The 24056-nt window shown below is 47.5% G+C and overlaps 1 long non-coding RNA gene across 1 annotated transcript in view; it reads left to right on the top strand.

Annotated features, from left to right (window-relative positions):
• The window catches only part of LOC140213263 (uncharacterized), a 174990-nt gene that overhangs the window by 139713 nt on the left and 11221 nt on the right, over positions 1-24056 (top strand). The gene's annotated exons all lie outside the window — the stretch shown is intronic.

Raw genomic sequence — 24056 nt, 5'->3', positions numbered from 1 at the left:
ATTCGGACTCTCATACGCGAAGAGCTCCAAGCGTATGGCCTGCTCAGTACTGCCGTTCTCCAGCCTCAGTCTTCAGTTCCTGGTCTGCGCGACATCATCAAAGAGGAGCTGTCCTCCATGACCTGCACTGCGAGCTGTACCCCTCTAGCGCCGTCGGCCTCATATGCTCAGGTTGCGGCTATGCAACCAGCGTTCGTTCAAACTGCTCTTCCTGCTCCTGCTACTGCTCTCAACCATCAGGCGACTCTAGCACTCCGTTTGCTTGCTACAACATTTTACAATACCCGGCCTACGCCCCGCCCCATTCGTTACTATTGCCGTATTCGCGGGCACATATCGCGTTTTTGCCGAAGACGACAACAGGACGAACGCCGTGGCTACGATGTTTATGAAAGAGACCCGTTGCTTCCTCCGAATCCCTACCAGCGCTGGTTTTCCCCACGCTCACTTTCTCCGCCTACCTCGCAACAATACCGTCCAGGACGCCGCCGCTCGCCCTCCCCTGTCCTACGCTCGACATCACCACTGCAACCGGCCACCCGCACTCCTGACTACCGATCGGAAAACTAGATGGTGCAGTTTTCGGAGGGAAAGCTGCATGGCTCGCACAGACTACAATTCCTCCAGCGTGCCCGGATAATATTTTACTCGTGTGTGTAGAAGCTGTACCAGTTCTAGCATTGACTGATACGGGAGCAGCTATTCCTATTATTCACGCTGACTTGTGCTCTCGTCTACGCAAAGTTACTGCACTTGCAATGAAGCTCTTCTTCGTGTGGCAAATAATGTTGTGATTCGGCCATCAGCGCAATGCACCGTTCGAGTTTCGATTGACGGGATACGCCACCATATCCAGTTTGCAGTGTTGTCTTCCTTTGCTCACATGCTTATACTAGGGTGGGACTTTCTCTCTTCGGCATCTGATTCCATCTCGTGTCGTCGATGCCTCGTTACCTTGAGAGACCGACACTTCTGACGACGTGTACGAAGCACGTGTTCGTTTACGAGCTGCTGACGATTGTATGGCGCCACCTGGCCGCGAACAACCCCTTGTACTTAACTCTGACATCACCGATGGCGATGTTTTAGTTGTACCGTCAGCCCGCTGCCTATTCAAAGGGATTGCTGTAGCACCCAGCCTTGTTCGCTTCATCAATGGCACGGCCACTTTCGCTGTACTCAACACAACCACTGAGCCAGTGCTGCTTCCTAAAGGCGCTCTTGTCATGTGCGTCTTTGACACTCAGCCTCTCTCAGTGCTTAGCTCGACTACTGCTGTTTCACTACAACCCACAGCTATGGATCCGTTACTTGCTTCTGTTCTTGCTAGTGTCATCAGCACCGATCTAACGCCACAGCAGACGGGGGAGTTACTGGCGTTGTTATCCAAGCACAAAGACTCCTTCGACGTCCACTCTCCTCTTCTGGGACAGACTTCTGCGATGGCTCATCGCATACACACACATGGCGCTTGCATCGTGCGCCGGCGGCCATATCGCGTTTCTTACGCCGCACGCCAGATCATCCATACCCACATTGCCAACATGCTGAAAGGTAGCATAATCTGCCCTTCCTCAAGCCCTTGGTCGTCACCTGTCGTTTTGGTGCGTAAGAAATACAGCTCAGTGCGTTTTTGCGTAGACTACCGTGCCTTGAACAAAATAACCCGCAAAGATATCTATCCACTGCCCCGAATCGATGATGCGTTAGATTCATTGCAAGGCACGGAGTATTTTTCCAGCCTTGATCTACGCTGCAGATACTGGCAGATCCCCATGCACGAAGCAGAGAAGGAGAAAACCGCCTTTGCCACACCCGATGGACTTTACGAACTTAACGTAATGCCTTTCGGCCTGTGTAATGCCCCTGCCACATTTGAGCGGATGATTGACACCGTACTACGGGGCTTATAGTGACAGATTTGCTAATGCTACCTTGACGACATCATCATATTTTCGTCGACCTTCTATCAGCACTTGCAGCGCCTCGACGAAGTCCTGACGCCTCCCAGCTGCTAGCCTTCAGCTGAATACAAAAAAGTGCCACTTCGCCAGCAAAACCAGTAAAGTACTGGGACACCTTGTCAGCAAGGAGGGCCTCCGACCGGACCCCGATAAGGTTACCGTTGTCCTCCGCTTCCCCAGGCCTCAACGCGCCAAAGACTTGCGTAGCTTCCTTGGCCTAGCTTCGTATTTCCGGCGCTTCATAAGTAACTTTGCCACCATTGCGGCGCCGCTCCATCAACTTCTTTCTTCTGGTGCTCCCTAGGTATGGTCGGAAGAAAGCCAAACTGCTTTTGACGCCCTCAAGCGTGCCCTCACGTCCCAACCTGTGCTTTGTCATTTTGACAACACCGCGCCCACTCTTCTCCATACTTACGCCAGCGGCCACGATGTCGGCGCTGTTCTTCTGCGACGTCAGAAAAATTCTGAAGAACGTGTAGTTGCGTACACAAGTCGCACGCTAACAGCTGCGGAGAAAAATTATACGATTACCGAGCAAGAGCTAGTGTCGCGCCGTTGTTTGGTCCGTCCAAAATTTTCGGCGTTATCTGCACTGCCGTCACTTTATGGTCGTTACTTATCACTACGCCTTGTCCTTGTTGGCGGCGCTAAAAAAATTAACGGGACGTCTCGGCCGTTAGATACTTTGTTTACAAGAATATGACTTCGAAGTTACCTACAAGTCTGGAAAGAAACTCCGGGATGCCGATGCTCTCTCTCGTGGTCCCCTACCGCCATCTTAAAACGCTGCTTGCTTACCACCTTCCATGAGCACACCGCAGGACGCGTCGTCTGCATTCCCTTCACTCGCAGCTCTCGACCACCTCCCATCCAGCCATTCTCATATGTTTGCATCTTGCCAGCGTAGTGATTCTTACCCCCGTATTCGGAAATGCAACTTAGTTGAAGCCCATGCTTGACTTGATCTAAGTGACGCCTATCGTGAATGCGCCGAATGAAACGCAGTGAGCGTCTTTGGGCACGTTAACGCCAGGCGTCATCTAAATCAAGTCAAGCATGGGCTTCGACCTAAGTTGCATTTCTGAATACGGGGGTTACTGCCCCTCCCTTATAGAACGTATTCGCGGATATTCTCGCACACATACGCTCGGCTCCGTCAGCAGTTGAAGAACTTCAAGATCTAAAATTTTATAGCGGTACGTGTTTCATCCCGAAGGACACCGTCGGGTTCCTGTCGTTTCCCGATCACTTCGGGCCCAGATACTGGAGACCTTTCACGACGATCCCACTGCCGGTCACTTTCGTTTCCACAAAACCTACGAGCGAATTCGCAGCCGCTTCTCTTGGTCTGGAATTGCAAGCAGCGTAGCGAGATACGTGACTTCCTGTTCGCTCTGCCAACACCGCAAACGACTGACCTCACCTCCGGCTCGACTGCTCTAACCTGTCCTGTGCCCGCAAGTTCCTTTCGCATTCATTGGCATCGACCTATATGGACCGCTACCCCTATCCGGTGGCGCTAAACGCTGGATCGTCACAGCTGTCCATTACTTAGGGTACGCTGAAAGAGCCGCACTATCTTCGGGATCTGCAGAGGAGGTTGCAGCCTTTTTCTTGGAAGCCATGCTTTTACTGCACGGAGCCCCACGTCTCCTTTTGAATGACCGCGGTAGGACCACTCTGCCTAAACTTCTCGACGATGTTCTCCGTGCGTCCAATACCATCCATAAAACACTTCCAGCTACCACCCTCAAACTAATAGCGTCACAGAGTGCTTTCATCGCACGCTGTCCGACATGATATCATCATCATCATCATCATCATCATCATCATCATCATCAGCCTGGTTACACCCACTGCAGGGCAAAGGCCTCTCCCCTACTTCTCCAACTATCCCGGTCATGTACTAATTGTGGTCATGTTGTCCCTGCAAACTTCTTATTCTCATCCGCCCACCTAGCTTTCTGCCACCCCCTGCTACTCTTCCCTTCCCTTCGAATCCAGTCCGTAACCCTTAATGACCATCAGTTTTCTTCCCTCCTCATTACATGTCCTGCCAATGCCCATTTATTTTTCTTGATTTCAAGTATGAGGTCATTACCTCGAGTTTGTTCTCTCACCCAATCTGCTCTTTTCTTATCCCTTAACGATACACCTATCATTCTTCTTTCCATAGTTCGTTGCGTCGTCCTCAATTTAAGTAGAACCTTTTTGTAAGCCTCCAGGTTTCTGCCCGGTACGTGAGTACTGGCAAGACACAGCTGATAGACTTTTCTCTTGAGGGACAATGGCAACCTGCTGTTCATGATCTGAGAATGCGTGCCAAACGCACCCCAGCCCATTCTTATTCTTCTGATTATTTCAGTCTCATGATCCGGATCCACAGTCACTATCTGTTCTAAGTAGATCTATGTATTCCCTTACCAGTTCCAGTGCCTCGCTACATATCGTAAACTGCTGTGCTCTTCCGAGACTCTTAAACATTATTTTAGTTGGCTGCAGATTATTTTTTAGACCCACCCTTCTGCTTTGCATCTCCAGGTCAGTGAGCATGCATTGCAGTTGGTCCCCTAAGTTACTAAGCAAGGCAATATCATCAGCGAATCACAAGTTACTAATGTGTTCTCCATTAACTCTTATCCCCTATTCTTCCCATTCCAAATCTCTGAATACCTCCTGTAAACAGGCTGTGAATAGCATTGAAGAGCTCGTATCTCCCTGCCTGACGCCTTTCTTTATTGGGATGTTGTTGCTTTCTTTATGGAGGAATACGGTGGTTGTGGAGCCGCTATAGATATCTTTCAGTATTTTTATATACGGCTCGTCTACACCCTGATTAAGTTATGCCTCCATGACTGCCGAGGTTTCGACTGAATCAAACGCTTTCGCGTAATCAATGAAAGCTATATATAAGGGTTGGTTATATTCCGCACATTTCTCTATCGCCTGAGTGATAGTGCGAGTATGGTCTATTGTTGAGTAGCCTTTAGGGAATCCTGCCTGGTCCTTTGGTTGACGGAAGTCTAAGGTGTTCCTGATTCTATTTGCAATTACCTTAGTAAATACTTTGTAAGCAACGGACAGTAAGCTGATCGCTCTATAACGACATGATATCAATGTGTATCAAACCTGACGACACCAATTGGGATGTCATTCTACCTTTCGTCACTTTCGCATACAACTCGGCCGTCCAACGCACTACGGGGCACTCGCCCTTTTCCGTTGTATATGGTCGCCAACTTGCGAGACAGCTGTTAAACCTCGACGGTGTATTTTGCAGGTCGCGTGCTGAACACGATGATGCTGGCCGTGATGATGAATATATACAGGTGAAAAAGATGAGGGGCAATATAATTCTCACACTACCTATGTTTTGCCGAATGAAAATAGCCGCGTGGGATGGCATGCTGATTTGGGCATCTTCAACAAAAGAAAAGATAAGTTTTCACACCGACGCGTTGCACCCGCGTGTGTAAGAAAAGAACATTAGAAACCGAAGGGTGTTGCAAACAAAACCCAAGAGAGGAAAACAATCTGAAAAAATAAATGCAAGTGGGGTTAGTTCTCTTGTCACCTACAAATTAATTCGCGCTGGTTCTGCGCACAGCAGACGACAAGCGGGATGGTCCTTCCCCCTCGCGCATAAACAAAACCGTTGCTGTGGAAGCAGATTTCATTTTTTTCCTCTCAGAGTTTGCCTATCAAGTAGCCGGGCAGAAATTGGCGCTCGTGACACAATTCGCGTTTATCTGAAAGGTAATACCATCTGAGCTAGCGGTGCTTCAGGGACCTCCCAAGTTTTTGCTCAGCTGCTTGAACTCTTTCTTGCTATCACCTTCCGTGCATAACGCTCCATAACAGCTCATTTAAGAGTTCTTCAACCTGTTTTACAAGGTAATACTGTAAATCCTCAATTGTCTTTAGCATCGACATTGAGGTGCCTGCCGATTAACATCTATTTCCTGTCCATTTTCATGCTTCCCCACGTCGGCCTTGAGCGACTCCCGCACACGACACGCTTCACCGTGTCTCTTGCTGTGTGTTGCACTTTGCTAGTGGTCACGTGCCGGGAAGCTTCGGTGTTTGCCTTAGAGAAAGCAAAGTACGATACGCATAGAACCTAAATCCTTAAAATGCTGCAAACTAATTAGCACGAAAATTTTAAAAGCGATAAATGCCGCACAGACAATGTATGGCACGTGTTAGCACGTGTTAAAGACGCAGCCAAGCTCTCACTGTCCTACCAAAGCAATGTTCATGATACCAATGAGCGCACAGTAAAACCAGTAATAGCTAATAAGCTTGCCACTTCCACACTACAATTTAAATGCTATACAGACTTAACATCCCACGCAGTAGCACGTGGCTATCTTGCAAAGCCAAATGTACAGGAAACACAACCGCGCGTAAGCTTTAACGTGGCTTGCCTAAGTTGTTGGTATGTTTTGCGAGGTTATGGTAGGTTTCGCTAAGTTCTTGGTTAGCTTGGCTAATTAGTTTCTAGGTTTTGCGAGGTTTTAGTGGGCTTGGCTAAGTTGTTTCTAGCTTTTGCGAGGTTATGCTAGATTTTGTTGAGTCGTGTCGGCGTACTTGACAATGGAAGTTGTTGAGCAGTCGCAGGTTGGAATCGCTTTCTCGGCGACGTCAAGCTTTCAGGCACCGACTCTCGCGTTCCCTGGACTAAAACTCGGTTTCCTCGACTCGGCGTCGCCTCTTCTCAGCCTCAGCTTCGGCGCGGTGTTCCGAATCAGCTCGGCGGCAATGCATCGCCTCTCGCTTGGCAGTACGGCGCACTTCCTTGTAAGCCGCTTTTTCTTCAGGCGTACCGACTTTCTTCGGTATTCCCATGGCGGCATCACGTTGCATGGATTAGAGGAAGCGAGAGGCGTCTCGCCGCGCCGGCTGTTCCGACTCCTCCCTACGCGCGTGGGGTGCGAGGAGGCAACATGAGGCGGCGCACAGCAGGCCTGAGTTTTCTTGTAACGCTCCACGGCGGAACTAAAGCCCAAACAGCTCCATTGTTTAAACGTTTTATTGACAGGGAAATGGAAGGGGACCTCGTAGAAGCGTGGTCCAATTCCAATTGACAAATCCCGTAGGCTAAGGCTCTTGGCTATACCATATTCACGCGTATATTCTATGCAAATGACAACGAAGATAGGGACATTAACAGGCTTCGTCTAGTGGGTCAGTGATATTCGGCTAGGACGAAGAAGACGTGTCTCTGGCCTGTTTGTTTTTGAACAAGTTGTCCTGCTGTTCTTGAAGAACGTCTCCCTGCCTACTCTCCGCGTTCTACTGCTATAATATGTTACAAATCTACTTTCTGCCCGCAGAATATATATCGACTGAAAAGAATTCGGACTCGGTAGCACGTAGCTTCACTGGGTTCTTAAATGGCATGGTTTGTAATCTTCGTAAATGACATTTCTCTGCTTTGCCTAGTCCCGTGGCCGTGCCGGGGTATTTGTGTCGTGACAAGCGGAAGTTCTGTATTATATATAAATAAGATACTAATGACAGTGGGAAGTCTGAGTCTTCGGACAACGAGGAGGAAGGGTACCGGGGGGAGAAAGCTCGGGCGGCAGCGTTTGCACGCTGATTTCTTTCTACACCCTCATGACCTGAATACAAATCAGCTCTTTGCGCGAGGCGAAGACCCCAGGTAGATTCAGGAACCTACAAGCTAGCGGCACAATGCGGCCCTGCGTATAATTTCTAAATGCAGTTTGCGTATGCAGATTACATAAATGCAGTCCGTAAGAATGTATTCGGAATAAGGATGCGAAGTTGCCATGGAAATCGCCACCTCTTCCGATTCTGCAATTGCGCCGTGCCGAATCATTGACCGTTTGCCCTTGATGCACCGCCGATATTGCGGAGACTCTTCCTGCCGGACCCGAAGCATCCACGCAGAAGGCTCCCTCTAATTTAGACTAGATCCGGTTCATCTTCTTGGCTCTTGCCCTCCTCCTTGCTTGATGACGTTCTGGGTGCATCTTTTCAGGAAGAGGCAATGTCGCAAACTTGCTCACCGCTGCTTCGCAATGTCTTGTCTTGTTGCCATATAATAAGGACACCGCATAATAAAGTCCTCCAGCACCTTGCGTCCAGTTTTCGTTCCTGTAAATCTGGTATATTGTCACGTGGCAGTGACGCAGAGGAAAGCAGCAAAGCTGTGAATGGCGAAACTAACGCTTTATTAGGCTGACATATGCCTTTAAGTTCATGCTGCACTTAAAGCACAAAGATAGGTGCGAACCCAGTCAGCGATCGTCGAAAATCTCATCAGCGGGTCAAGCATGTCGGCTTTTATACATCAGTCATCGAAGGTTCCAGATAAATCGCTGGCGCCCGCATGTAGTCCAGCAAGTTCTACACCATTCGCGTAGCGCATACATGAAATCAGATTATACAAGGTTCGGTGTCAACAGACAGCGAATAGAACCATCGATAAGAGTCGACAAACTTCCGCTATTACAGGCGCGTCCTGTGCTGTACATTCGACAAACTTCCCACATTCGCATTTCCCACTTTTATTAGGCTGTGAAACGTGGTCACCTGAAAAATATAAACATGTACACGTGTCAGCACCATCCTCTTAAACAAGCAACGTGCCTAAGCTGCAAATCGCGAAAGTACTAGGAAAAAATACCAGTAGTAAAGAAACAACAAAATAACCAAGTTCGTCAGCGTGAGTAAAAGGGCTTAAGAAGCCCCACGTGGACCACTTCTGATCGTGCGCGTACCCGCTGTGATTGGGGAATGCCGTCTGGCACGGCCTCATATGCCAGTGCTCCAATACGTCGGATGATTTTGTAGGGTCCGAATAGGATCGCAATAGTTTCTCACGGAGTCTTCGTCGGCGTATGTGGGTCCAAACCCAAACACGGTCACCGGGCTGGTATTCCAGGTAGCGTCGCCGAAGATTGTAGCGTCTGCATCGGTTTCTTGATGCGCAGGTGAGCGAGCTGCTGGCCTTCTTCGGCGCGCTGGAGACAGGTGGCGACATCGACATTTTATTTGTCGGTTACGCGCGACATCATGGCGTCCACAGTCATCGTCGGGTTGATTTCGCAAACCAGCTTGAACAGAGTGATTTGTGTTGTTTCTTGTGCTGCCGTGTTGTAAGCGAAAGTTACATAGACAGGAAGGCATCCTACGTCTTGTGTTCGACGTCCGCGTACATTGCTAGCATGCAGGTGAGTCTTGTTCAGTCGCTCCGTAAGACCATTAGTCTGCAAGTGGTAGCCAGTTGTCCTCCTGTGGCTTGTCTGGCTGCATTGCAGAATGGTTTGGGTGAGCCCTGCTGTAAACGTCGTTCTTCTGTCGGTGATGAGAATTTCGGGGGCACTGTGTCGCAACAGCATATTCTCGACGAGGAACTTCGCCACTTCTGTTGCACTACCTTTCAGCAGAGCTTTAGTTTCAGCGAAGAGGGTCAGGTTGTCCGTCACCACGACGATCTACTTGTTTCTAGAAGTTGACACCGAAAGGGTCCCAACTAATCTATCCCGATCTGTTGATACGGTTGGCAAGGTGGCTCGATCGGCTATGGTAATACCGCTGGCCTCGTTGGCACCGTCTCACGTCGTTGGCATTCACGGCAAGACTTCACGTAACGGGCGACGTCGGCGGTAAGCCACAGCCGTAATACTACTCTTGTATTCCTGCAAGTGTGCGGAAAAACCCGAGGTGCCCAACTGTCGGATCTTCGTGCAGGGCATGCAGGACTTCTGACCGGAATGCTCCAGGCACAACGTGAAGGAATTTTGCATGGGCTAGGGAAAAGTTCTTCATCAGGACGTCATTTTGTAAGAAGAACGAAGACAATCGGCGCCTAAATATTCTCGGGGCAAAGGCATTCCTGCCTTCCAAGTTCTCAGGATGGTTACTTAGCTCGCAGTCCGCTCGTACTGCTCGGCAAGGTTGTCTGTGCGCGCTGTTGCTAAAAAGCTGTCGTCGTCTGAGTCATCTTTGGGCGGCGGGTCCACGAAGCACGAGACAGGCAATTGGCGTCAGGCTGTTCTCGCCCGGACTTGTAAATTACAGTGATTTCATATTCTTGCAGTCTGAAGCTCCACCGTGCCAAGCTTCCTGAAGTTTGCCTAAAGTCTCCAGCGAACACAACACGTCATGGTTGACGACGACTATGAATGGTATGCCATATAGGTAAGGGCGAATATTTCCTATAGGCCATATCATGGCAAGGAATTTCTTTTCGGTTGTAGACTAATTGCCTTTCGTTTTTTGACAGGCACCGGCTACCGTAAGCCATTACCCATTAAAGTGCATATTTCCTCTTGACTAGAAGGGCGCCGAGGCCTAGGCCACTGGTATCAGTGTAGATTTCCGTATCGGCATCTTCATCGAAGACCGCAAGTACCGGTGGCGACTGCACACATCGTTTAAGGTCTTCAAATGCGTCAGCCTGCGGTGTTTAGCATTTGGGCTCGTCATGAGATCTAGTTAGATGGGTCGGCGGCTCAGCGATGCATGAAAACTCCTTGACAAAGTGCATGTAGGAGGCCCACATGCCGACGAATCTACGCACTGCATTCTTGTCAATGGGCTGCTGGAACTTTGCGATGGCACCTGTGTTCTGCGGGTCGGGGCGCACTCCAGACTTGCCGAAGACCTGTCCCAGGAACAGCAGCTCTTCGTACGCAAAGTGACACATTTCAGGTTTCAAAGTGAGTCCGCACCACCTGACTGTCTTTACTACCGTTTCGAGGCGTGTGAAGTGCTCGTCGAAACTTTAAGAAAAAACGCCGACGTCATCCAATTAGACGAGGCAGATCCACCATTTCAACCCTCCTAACACCGTGTCCACCACAAGCCGGAAAGTTGCAGGCGCCGAGGACAGCCCGAATGGCACGACCTTGAACCCACAGAGACCGTCTGGCATGATGAAGGCAGTCTTTTCGCGATCGCTGTCGTCGACTTCTACTATTTGTCTCTTGCCAGTCTTGAGATTCATCGGCGAGAAATATTTATGGTTTCAGAGCCGATCCAATGCGTCGTCTATCCGTGGAAGGGGGTATACGTCTTACTTCGTAATCCTATTCAATCGACGATAATCGACGCGGAAACGTAAATATTATTTATGGGGTTTTACGTACCTAAACCACTATCTGATTGAGAGGCAGGCCCTAGTGGGGGACTACGGAAATTTGACCACCTGCGGTTCTTTAATGTGCACCTAAATCTAAGTACATATGTGTTTTCGCATTTCGCACCCATCGAAATGCGGCCGCCGTGGCCGGGATGCAATCCCGCGACCTCGTGCTCAGCAGCCCAACACCATAGCCCTTGAGCAACCTCGGCGCGTCGCACAAACGTAGGGTTCTCGTCGTTTTACTTTACCGAAACTACAGAAGACGCCCACGGGCTTTCCGACGGTTAGATGAGGTCATCGCGCAGAATTTCGTCGACTTGTTCCCTTATAGCTTCACGTTATCGCGTCGAAACTCGGTAGGGTCTCTTGCACAGTGGTAGAGCGCACTCTTCGGTTATTATGCGATGCTTTCTTTGCAACCGATGTTTCTCGAAACCTTGATCATCTTCAAAAGCACTCTTTGTGTCGTCAGAGAACACCTTCCAGCTGTTCCTGCTTAATGATGGGGAGACTTGAATTTATGTTGGAGTTGCATTTAGGAACTATGGTGGTCGTGGTAGATGCCGCCAAATCTGAGAGGACAAACGCATCGATGGTTTCCAGAATTTCTTCGATATATGCGATTGTGGTGCCCTTGTTGATATGCTTGAACTCCTGGCTGAAATTTTTCAGCAACACTTTCGTTTTTCCTCCGTGCAGTCGAGTGATCCCTCTTGCGACGCAAACTTCATGGTCGAGCGGTAGGCATTGGTCAACCTCGATGACGTCTTCTACGTCTGCGGTGCAACAATTGTGGTGCTGGTCTCATTCCACGCTGGGGCCTGCAGATAAGATTGCCCTGCTTGCCGCGATATCTCTTTCGCGACCCTCTGAATGGCTACTTAGCGCACAAAAAGCGCGTCACTGAAGGAATAAACGTGATTGTATCCTGGCGCTGTGCGGGTCGTCTTTTCCTTGGGCCGGTCATCCTGCCGCCCTCGACGTCTAGCCGCCGAATACGTACCAGCTGGTGGCAGTTGATAGTGGAGGGAGCGCACGTCCGCGGTGACCTTGGCGTCCCGTTTGATGAGAGCACGGCTTGCTTGACTTCACTGGGAGCATTAGCGACATTTACTTGGTAGTCGAGGCATTTTGACTTTGCGAAATATAAGTATTACGTGTAAGAGTGGCACTTGTTATCAGCAGTCATGAACCTCGCTTCGTTAGCAAAACAAAACCTAATGTTGCTAGCTGAATTTAGGTATCCCAGAACAGAAGTCGATGCGCATGCGCGCAATTATTGAAGCAATATCCAAATGCGGAGCAAACGACGATGACGTCGAGGAATGTTGGAAGCAATTTCCCAACAGCTGAAAGAACGAGAGGTAGAAGAGAAGTTAAAAGAAATGCAGCTGCATAGCGTTGAATGAACTCACAATTGCGACACGCGCGGATACATGCAACCTTTTATGGTTGGTAGGTATATCACTTTGTACATAGTCAGCTTTGAGAGGACGTGTACTAGAGCAGCACTCGCAGCAGAGACCTGGTCGCAACGCCTATTGACATTGCTTCCAAACGAAACAGCGGACGTAATCGCGAGAATGCCAGATGAAGATGCGCGCGACTGCAATAAAGTTAAGTTTCAGCTGATGCAAAGGTACAGCTTGTCCACGGAAGCCTTAAGGATGAATTTTTGTAACACGAGGCGTAGTCAAGGGAAGTTGTTCTCGCAATTCGCCTACAAATCCACGAGCTTCTCGGAAGAATGGCTTAAAGCTGCCAACGCATACGAGAACAAGCAACGCCTGATACAAGGGTTTGCGCTAAAGCAATTCTATGCGTCTATTCCGGAACAAATGCGCCTGTGGTTTCAGCTCAAGTCAAACGTGGAGACGTTGCAAACGGCAGCTAGTTTAGCGGACAATTACTGTTCCCGCAGAATGGAAAGTTCAGAAGAACTGCGAAAGACACCGTCGGGAACATTCAAAAAGTTTCAGAAATGAGCGAGAGAAATGAACCGAGGGAAACCCGACAACGTTCCCACCAAATTGCATGCGGTCAACTTGAGTGAACCAAAAAGTTCCAAGTTTGATGAAAAACGACCGTTAGTCTGTTACAAATGCCAGCAACGAGGCCATATCACTACAGGGTGCCGACAAGCAAATGTGTCTGTTATTTTGCTAATTGAAGATAGCGAATTGCTCTTGCCTTACACTTATGACATGACGGTGAACGGTATCACTTGCAAGGCTCTACGTGACACAGAAGCGACATTTGATATTCTGCGAGAACTTTACCGCCAGAGGACTTTACCGGATCGAGGACTTTACCAGATCGGGGGCTTCACCTGATCGAGGACTAAAGCCCGAGGACTTTACCGGATCGTGTGTATGGGTGCATCAGGGGCTAGAGCCCGACACGAAGTGCTTGCCGATAGCCGAAGTTGAAATGATGGGCGACTTCGGCCAATTTCAAACTAAAGCTGCTGTTTCCGACAAGCTTCTTCGAAAAATCTCTTATATTTTCTCTAAGAGATCAATGAGACTTAGAAAACACAGGAATGGAACTTCATGCGAACCCTGTAAGGGTCGTCACAAGGTCCCGCACAAACGCGCACACTACTAACGCCTCTCGTGCCGCCGAAATGCCAGACCAAACCGATCCGTCACAAGCTGCCGCAACGAGCGAAACCGTTCAGGCCAGACAAGCCGTTGATAACGCCCCGGTCGCTTCCGCACCCGTAGACAAAACTTTAAACCCAGTCACTGAAAATTTTCAACTTCTTCCAAAGGTAGACAAAAGCGCACTCAAAACGGATCAAGTGAACGACGAGTCACTGCAAATGCGCTAGGAACGATCAAGACGGAACCAACAGGGACTACTATTGTTCACTGTCAAAGACGGCTTCTTGTGCCGAACATTCAAAAACAAGAAAGGCCGCTCTTTCGAACAGCTTGTAGTTCTCCAAAACCATCGTGCTGCACTTCTTGATTTGGTTTTTATTTCACAATAACCCTAAAGGCCCTCTAGGGAGGGTATTACATAGGGTAAATGTTACATAGGTGAGGTGAACAGTGCGTAATGTAAATACAATGGAAAAACAAAACAGGAAAAAATTTATTACAGTGCATCAACGTACAAACACAAAAAATAATGATAGTTATCAGTACAGCAACTCTAAATGGTTTGTACAAAATGTGACACTGTCGTGGAAACTTGGTTAACGGCGCATTTACAAAAAAAAAAAGAAAAAAAATATGTTTACAAATCAGCGAGTCAGACGTGATATATTAGGTATTCATGGTACTGCATAGAGCATCTATAAATTTTAAGGCATTTGTTTCGGTGACAATGTGCGATGGCAGATTATTCCATTCTTTCGAGGTTCGAGGTATGAATGACTGACCAAATGCGAGGGAATGACACATTATGCATTTAACTTTGCAAGAATGATCCCGACGCGGAAAAATGACTGAGGGTTTACGCATGAACTCGTTATGAAGGGATACGGGATAGTAGAGCTTATGGAATAGTGTTAAACGAGATATATCACGGCGAAGTGACAAGGCTTCAAGTCCGGCGCGATTTTTTAATGCTGTTATACTTGTTTCTCGGGAATAATCTGAAAAGATGAAGCGTACAGCACGGTTCTGCAGGGCTTCTAAGTCAGTTATTAGGTATGCTTGATGGGGATCCCATATGGCTGACGCGTACTCTATTTTAGGGCGTATTAGTGTTGTGTATGCCAATTTGCGTAAGTGTACGGGAGCTTGTTTGAGGTTATGTTTAAGGAAACCAAGCGAACGGTTTGCAGAAGCGAGGATATGGTTAATGTGATTATTCCACGTCAAGTTAGGGGTTAAGTGTACGCCAAGATATTTGTAGTTGGAAACTTGTTCAACAAGGCTGTTGTTTAAGATGTAAGATGTTGATGTTCGGGGCGCCTGATTAGTAAAATACATGGATTTAGTTTTAGTAAGATTTAGAGGCATTAGCCAAGTTGAACACCATGCGTTTATTGCGTTTAGGTCAGATTGAAGGATGTCGTGATCATAGTTAGAGTGAATATTACGATATATGACGCAATCATCAGCAAATAGTCTGATATTGGATTTGATGCCGTCTGGTGGATCATTAACATAAATTAGAAAAAGTAGGGGCCCAAGCACACTTCCCTGTGGTACACCAGATGTTACGGGGACTAGAGATGAGTTGTGATTGTTAACCGATGTAAATTGCATCCTGTTAGAAAGAAAGTCTTTTATCCATGTTACAACAGTAGAGTCAATGTTCAGCTGTGTAAGTTTGTGAATAAGTCGACGATGAGGGACACGGTCGAATGCTTTTCAATAATCTAGGAATACGGCATCTACTTGAATTCCGGTGTCTATTGATGAATGTATGTCGTGAATAAAACCAGCGAGCTGAGTGTCACATGAATAGCCTCTGCGAAAACCGTGCTGTTGCTTAAATATGAGGTTATGTTCTTCAAGGTAGTTAATGACCTGGGAATGTATGATATGTTCGATTAATTTACAAATGTTACTTGTTAAAGAAATCGGTCGATAGTTAAGCGGTGAAGAACGATCCCCAGACTTGAAAAATGGCACTACCTTAGCCACCTTCCATTCGTGAGGGATAACGCCTGTTGATAGTGATTGTGAAAATAAGGCGGACAGTACTGGAAAGATGCTTGGGGCAATATTTTTTAGAATTGTTTTATTTAAGCCAGTATTATCAGCAGAAGATGAAATCTTAAGATTAGTCAGGAGAGAATAAATTCCAGAATCGGTAATTATTATTTCAGGCATAAACGAATCAGTGCGAGTCATGGTGGCTAACGGTTCCAAACATTCGCGCGTGAATACCGATGAACAAGTTTCGTTCAGTAGCTCGGAACAATCAGTGTCAGTTAACGCTGCGCCGTCATGATCAGTAAGGACGATGTCAGAATTATGCTTGGGATTAATGACACGCCAAAAGCGCCGAGGGTTAGTTGTTAACATCGATGACAGGTCCCGTTTATAGAATTGTCTGCGCGTGGTTTTGAGTAAACTTTGGTATTCTTCGTCACATGCTTTGTACCGACGCCAGGATTTAGATAATCGATTTCTGTCAGCTTGCCTGAATAATCTTTTTTTCTTGTTATTTAGGCGACGAAGGTTCAGCGAAAACCAAGGAGCAGTGTTATCGGATTTTATGGAAATGACCGGGATGTATTTATCTGTGAGATTAGTGAGTGCGTTTTTAAGTAGTAACCAGTTTTCTTCTACTGTCCGCGACAAGTAATCTCTCAGAAAGTCGATAGAAAAAAGCGATAGTTCATTGTTAATACGATCAAGGTTTGCTCTTTTGTAACACCTAATCTGCTTGCTGATAATTTGCCTTTTGATAGGTGAACGAACAAAGCGACCAGTTAAAACATCATGATCGGATAGACCAGTAATCTGAGTTATTTCAGAACATATATCTGGATTGTTCGTTAGGATCAAATCAAGAATATTAGAAGAGTGCGTAGAACATCGTGTCGGGCTTGAAATTAATTGGGTTAGGCTGAAATCAAGACAACACTGGAGGAACGCATGCGACTCTGACTGTGTGCTATAGGTTGATTGTGTGGACCATGCTATGTCTGGGAAATTAAAATCACCAAAAATGATTACATTAGAATGTGGAAACCGATGAATGAGTTCAGTAAAAATGCGATGAAATTCCGCTGTGAACCCATGAGTAAGGTCCGGTGGGCGATAAAAGACATATATAATTACGTTACTTGATCTGAATTTAAAACAAGTTACTACGCATTCAAGGAAAGGGCTAATAACAACGGGCATTACAATATACTGTCTGTTCATTGCAAGGAGGGCACCACCACCTCGACGATTTTTCCTATCGCAACGAAAGATATTAAAATCAGCTTCACAAACGAATATGTTTTCATTAGGAGTATCATCGTTCAACCAAGTTTCTGTTAATGCTATTACTGTTGCCGATGTTGAGTTGATTAGTGAAGATAGTGCGACATTTTTTGACATAACGCTTCTAATGTTAGTGTATAAAAAGCAGCAACCGTCCTCAGTATTAATCGTACTATTTATTAATGTTTGTGGTGTTTGTGGAATCTTAGGTGAAGTTGAAAAGTTGGCGCTATGTCAAACTGGAGACACAACCGGGGAAACGAGCTTCGCACAATTTGCTTGAGTGTCCCATACGTATACTTCCTTGTTAATTTTTAGTTTGTTAAAGACAAGGCTTACACGGTCTTTTTCTTTCTTTATGGTTTTAGAGAACTGCCAAAGTTTACGTCTTTTATCGCGAACCGCCTCCGAGTAATCACGAGAAATGCCAAAGTTAGTATCTTTCAGCTTGTGGCCATTACTAAGCACTGTTTCGATTTCTTTTTCATTGAAAAACTTCACAATAATTGGTCGAGTGCGTTCATTTGAAAATCGTCCGAGGCGATGCGCACGTGCGATTGAAGCTGCTGACACTCCTAGTTGATCTTTGCAGAATTTAGTTACTATTTGCTCGGACGTTTCCCAGTCTTCCGAATCACCCGTGTCTTGAATGCCATAAAAGAGGAGATTAGAGCGCCTTGAGCGGTTTTCCAAATCGTCTATCTTATCGTGCATCATCGATATATCACGCTCGCTGCTGCTCTGTTCACAGCAATAGCTGGGCTGGCCACTCAGCAATAAACGAAACTAAGAGCGAACTATTGAACAACTACTACTGGCCGATGCGCTTCAAGAAATCTGGGCAATGGGTACGTTCCTGCAACGTTTGCCAGAGGACCGGATGGCCAAACGACAAACTCAAGGCACCTTTGGTCCAAGTGCCTTTGATTGGGGAACCTTTTCGCAGATTAGTAGTCGACATTGTTGGTCGATTAAAAGTAACAGCGGCGGGCAACAAATACTTTCTAACACTCATTTACCCTGCCATGATGGTTCCAGAAGCAGCGGTATTACCGGAATTAAGCTAAACAGCAGTTGTAAACGCGCTACTCGGCGTCTTTGCCAGAATCGGAGTTCCCACCGAAATCCAATGTGACCAAGGTTCTGGGTTTACAAGCGCGCTTACCACGACATTCTTGCATAAATGTGGCATATCCATTCACCACAGCTCTGTCTACCACCCGCAAAGGAATTCAGTTGAAAAACTTCACTCAGTATTGAAGCGGATTCTGCGCACGCTCTGCTTCGCGAAGGGCACCGACTGAGATGCGGCTGTTCGCGCAATGCTCTTTGCTCTGTGCTGTCACTGACGAAGCAAGAAGATACACCCCGGCGGAGCTTGTTTACGGTCGAGCATTTCGCTTCCCACTCACTTTGCTAAAAGAAAAGTGGGAAGACAAATTTGTATACGAACGTGTTGTAGAGTACGTGCTGACATTCATGAAATGCCTACGTGAATCGCAAGAACTGGCGCAGATCAACATGGCGGAAGTGCAGCAACGTGCAAAAGTGTACTGCAACAGATCTGCACGCACTCGATTCTTCAAGGAAGGTGTAAAAGTGCTGATATGAAGTCGAAGGCAAATAAACTGGAAGTAGCAAGGGATGGGCCGGTCAGGGTTAAGCAAAAGCTTTACGACACCAATTACTTTCTAACGACGTCCGGTAAACGCAACGACGTGACAATCTAATACTGCAATATAATGAAGCCGTTCATCGAACGCACAGAGACGTTGAGCATCATCCTAACGAACCAGCGGAACTAAATGTTCCAGTTCCTCAAGGGCCTACTCCTTGCTCTTCGCCGTCAACAGAAGAAATACTCGAATCTGTCGCTAAACAAGCTTCTTTAACAAACAAGTTGAAAGTGCTTGTACGCAACTTCAGAGATTCGTTCAGTCCCTATCTGGGCAGGAAAAACCTTGTGGAACATGGCATTGAGTTGACATCTGAGGAACCCTTCCCTACACTGATGCACAGGTTTTCACCCCGTCATGAGAAGCTGTTCAACGATTCCGTTCAAAAACATGTTGGTACTGGGTATAATCGTGCCAGGGGAAAGCAAATACGTGTCGCCGATGTTTATCTTAGAAAGTCCTGGCAAGGAACCCCGACCCCGCTTTGACTGTCGTAAGCTGAATGCGATAACAAAAACGAAGACGTTTCCCATTCCTAATGTTGAGGCCTTGATCGAGAAAGTTTAATCGGAACAGCACATTTCTACGTTAGACCTGGAACGCGGAGTGCCACTCCCGGAGAACGCCAGTGCACTTATCACTTTCATGACTGCGATAGGCACATATCGCCATCTGCTCACCTTGGGCCTCAAGAATGCAGCATTCGTACTTTCAAAACTAATGAAGCAAGTGCTCATAGGCACCGAGTCTTTCGCTGTGCCCTACATCGATGACATCACTGTTTTCTCGAGCACTTCCATTGTTTTTGCAACCGATCACTCCCCCTTAGTGTGGTTGAACCAAATGTCAAACAAAAATGGTCGCTTGATGAGGTGGAGTCTAGCACTTCAACAGTTTAATGTTCTAGTACGGCACAAGAAAGGGAAACGCCATGCAAATGCTGACTGCCTTAGCCGCATTCCCTTGTATTTTTTATTTTATTTTGCTCGTGTGCATGCAAGTCGACGCAAGCCTTTTCATTTTCGTGTTAAGTTTTCATGTGTTTTACTCCCAGCGAATTCAACTGCCAGGCTTTCCTATACTTGGGCGCGAGGTTGCTTCTGACGTAGTTACTGTGTTTCTTCCTTTCGTTCACGAAGCCACTTCAGATTCTGCCGTGCCGGCAGACGGAATGAACCCTGCGCCAGAAGTCTGTGCTCGGCTCCCTGTCACTAGGTTCTCGGTACCCTTTTGGCACTCGGCGAGCAGTGCTAATTATAAGCGTCGACTCCTCCGGGGCGTCCCAGCCCCTCTCCACGGGCTCGTTCAAGCCTGATGACGCACAGTGCCTTCTTCACCCTTTCTGCGATGTCTAACTCAACTTGCCCGCCTGTGCCACTATGCACCTCGGCGCCTTCACCCATTCCAAGTGTAAGGACAATGTGATCGTGCCAAACTCGTCAGTGCTGTGCTTGGACAATCTTGTTTCCATCGTTGGCTACCTGTTCCCACCTCAAGTTGTTCAAGAAGCGCCATCCTCTTGAACGCCTTACGAAATGGGGTAGCTTTGGCCGAGCTGTAACATTCGCGGTGCTGGTCTCATTCTACGTTGGAGCTTGCAGATAAGATTGCCCCTCTTGCCGCGATATCTTTTCTTTTTTGCCACCCCCTGACTGGCTACTTAGCGCACAAAAAGCGCGTCGCTGAAGGCATAAACGTGATTGTCTTTCTGGCGCCTCGTGGGTCGTCTGTTCTTTGGGCCGGTCGTCCTGCCGCCGTCGGCGTCTAGACTACTAAAACTGAAGCCATATTATTATTCCAAGCCAAAAACGAAAACGCCACGCTGCCTGCTGGCATCACACTTAGTTCGGAGCAAATTGAACTACTGAGCTCAATAAAAAGCCTACGGATCATTTTTGACCATGGCATGCCATGGAATAGTCACATGTTCTCACTTGTCACTAAACTTTCACAGATAGTTGGACTCTCTTTTTTTTCCTTCGGTACATTCCGTGCGATGTGAAAACGCTTATATATAACTCCCTTTTCACCAGTCATCAGAATTATTGCTGCCTTGCCTGGGGTGCCACATATGTCACATATATAAGTAGATTATTCATCCTTAAAAAAAACATTTTTCCGTGTGATGTGCGATTTACCATGGGACTTCCCAAGTGAACTTGTGTTCCAAGAACTGAAAATACACAAAGTGCATAGTTTATACAGGTTAGTCCATGCATAAGTTAGGAAGTGTAAATCGTATACCAGTTTTATATGTTCCATAGCTAACCTTAAACATACCCCATTATCAATCACGCTCTCCAGAATACTGGTATGCAACTCACCCACGCACTTATTCCGGAAAGAAAATGGTTGCTTATACACCGCCTGTCCTACTCAATGCACTGATCGCAGATGATACTGATGTTTTACAGCCTTCGTTAACTAGTCCGTATAATGATTAGTGCTGCTAGCGCTGCTTTTATGTTTAATACTCTGTACTCTGTTGACCCCAATATTAGTTTTGCTGCATCATCTGTTATTTCTGCACATCACTCATCTGAAAGCCGCCTTTTTTTCTCCATACTGCTAATTTCGCGATATTATGTAAGCTAAACAACTTCCTTCGGTTTAGCATCTTTATGCTTGTGTATTTTGCATTATTTTTATTATTTTTATTCTGCTTTATTGTTACCATTCCTCATGCCCTGCTGTTCGCCCTCCAGCTGCCATAAAACGTGCTTTAGGACTTAGTGAAGCTGCTGACGCACCTTTTTTACTCAAGACCAGTCAATACTCAAATGTATGTTGTTTATGGGAAATAAGGCACTTATTTGCTTAATTACTAACTAACTTACTTAATTACTTCCAACTTCTTCAAAACAACTTGGGGAGCCCTGTTACGAAACATTCTATTAGGAAGTTAATTTAGCTGACATATGCATGCATGCATTGAGCACCACCCCGTTAGAAGCCGGGGGCACCCTGCCTGACACTGGCGCAGGTTGTTTATTCTTTCGCAGCCAAACGGTCCTTTGCAGGCTTAGAACAGCCCTTCTCTTTCTGGACGGAGACCGATGGGGATGGCGCATTTCCACGGTGCCCATATATATGGACACTTTACAGACAAGCGCATGTAACGAGAGCCCAAGCAGCCACCTTACCGCACGCAGCCACCTTACCGCACGCTTGACCCGCTGATGAGATTTTCGACAATCGCCGACCGTGTTCGCCGCTATCGTTGTGCTATAAGTGTAGCCTGTTTTTGTGGGCACAGGTTCGCCCAATAAAAGTTAGTTTTGTCTTTCACAGTATTGCTACTGTGTTCTTAAACGTCACCACCACGTGACAATATTGAGCGGCGGCTCCATCACCTGGCACGTCGCCAATTGTTATACGCAGCACTGTAGACTCTGCTTTCCGCTGTGAACAATTATGTGCGAAGATACAGCCTCTCGATCGCACTGCAAGGGTACATCAGCAAGGGCACGACAATCGCGTACATCGAGGAAATTGTGGAAACGAGCAATGCCTTTGTCCTCTCAGATTCTGCCGCATCCACCCCGCCGACCATCGTCCCCGAACCAGACTTCGACGTAAATCCAAGTCTCCCCATGAGCAAGCAGCAAAAGCTCAGAAGTCTTCTCCGACGATACAAGGACTGCTTTTTGACTTCATCGAAGATTCGACGAACACCAGTTGCAAAGCATCGCATAATAACCAAAGAGAGCGCTCAACCACTCCGCCAGAGCCCTTCCGAGTTTCGACGCGAGAACGTGAAGCTATTAGGCAACAAGTCGACGAAATGCTCCGCGACGTCATCATCCGGCCGTCGAAAAGCCCGTGAGCATCTCCTGTTGTCCTGGTGAAGAAAAAGTACGGAACCCTACGTTTCTGCGTCGATTACCGTCGTCTGAACAAGATCACGAAGAAGGACGTATACCCCCTCCCACGAATAGACGACGCATTTGACCGGCTCTGCAACGCTAAATACTTCTCGTCGATGGACCTCAAGTCTGGCTACTGGCAAATAGAAGTCCACGAAAGAGATTGCGAAAAGACTGCCTTCAAAACCCCAGACTGCCTCTACGAGTTCAAGGCTATGCCATTCGGACTGTGCTCGGCGCCTGTAACGTACCAGCGCGTGATAGACACGGTTTTAGGAGGATTGAAGTGGCAGACCTGTCTCGTTTACTTGGATGACGTCGTCGTGTTCGCCTGAAATTTCGACGATCACCTTAGGTGGCTTGTAACAGTACTAGAGGCCATCAAATCACCAAGGCTCACTCTGAAGCCACAAAAGTGCCGCGTCGCTTACGACGAGCTTCTGTTCCTAAGCCACGTTATCAGCAAATCTGGAGTACGCCCCGACCCGCAGAAAACAGCTGCCATCGCAAAGTTCCCGCAGCCCATTGATAAGAAGGCAGTGCGTAGATTCCTTGGCATGTGCGCGTACTTCAGGCGCTTTGTCAAGGACTTTTCACGCATCGCTGAGCCGCAAACGCATCTAACCAAATCTGATGTCGAGTTCAAATGGCAAACGCCGCAGGCCGACGCATTTCAAGAACTAAAACGACGCATGCAGTCACCGCCGGTACTTGCACGTTTCGACGAAGACGCCTATACTGAAATAAACACTGACGCCAGTAGCCTAGGCCTCGGTGCCGTCCTAGTCCAGAAGAAAGACGGACATGAACGGGTGATATCTTGTGCTAGCCAGTCGCTGTCAAAAGCGGAAGGCAATTATTCTACGACTGAAAAGGATTGCCTCGCCCTCATTTGGGCTGCAGCGAAATTCCGCCCTTATCTATATGGCAGGCCATTCAAAGTCGTCAGCGACCATCACGCGTTGTGTTGGCTAGCTAACTTAAAGGACTCTTCAGGACGGCTGGCGCGGTGGAGCCTCAGGCTGCCAAGAAATGTTAAAGCCTCCTTGGTTGCTTAGTGGCCACGGTTTTGTGCTGCTGAGTACGAGGTAGCGGGACCGAATCACTGTCATGGTGGCCGCAATTCGATAGGGGCCTAGTGCGAAAACATCCGTGTGTTTAGATTTAGGTGCGCGTTAAAGAACCTCGGATAGACGGAATTTCTGCAGTCCCCCACGAGGGCGTGCCTCCTAATCAAATCGGGGTTTGAGCAAGTAAAATGTCATAATTAAAAAAAATTTATGCATTATCTCTCGGCGCAGGACGCGCCAGCCTGTGTCGCAAGTTTCTCGCATGTTATCGATGGTTCCATGCGTTGTCTGTTGCCACGGAACCTTGTGTGAACTGACTGTATACGTGCGACGCGTATTGCGTAGTACTTTCAGGTCACCATGAGGGCCCCAACGATGACTCTGGAACGTTCGGCGACTCATGCATAAAAGCCGACGCACTTGACCCTCTGAATAGATTTTCGCCAACCATCGACTGGATTC

The sequence above is a fragment of the Dermacentor andersoni genome, chromosome 9, assembly GCF_023375885.2.
Source record: "Dermacentor andersoni chromosome 9, qqDerAnde1_hic_scaffold, whole genome shotgun sequence".
Taxonomy (NCBI): domain Eukaryota; kingdom Metazoa; phylum Arthropoda; class Arachnida; order Ixodida; family Ixodidae; genus Dermacentor; species Dermacentor andersoni.
The sequence above is the reverse complement of the archived record's forward strand: the minus strand, read 5'-3'. Positions and strand labels throughout refer to the sequence as shown.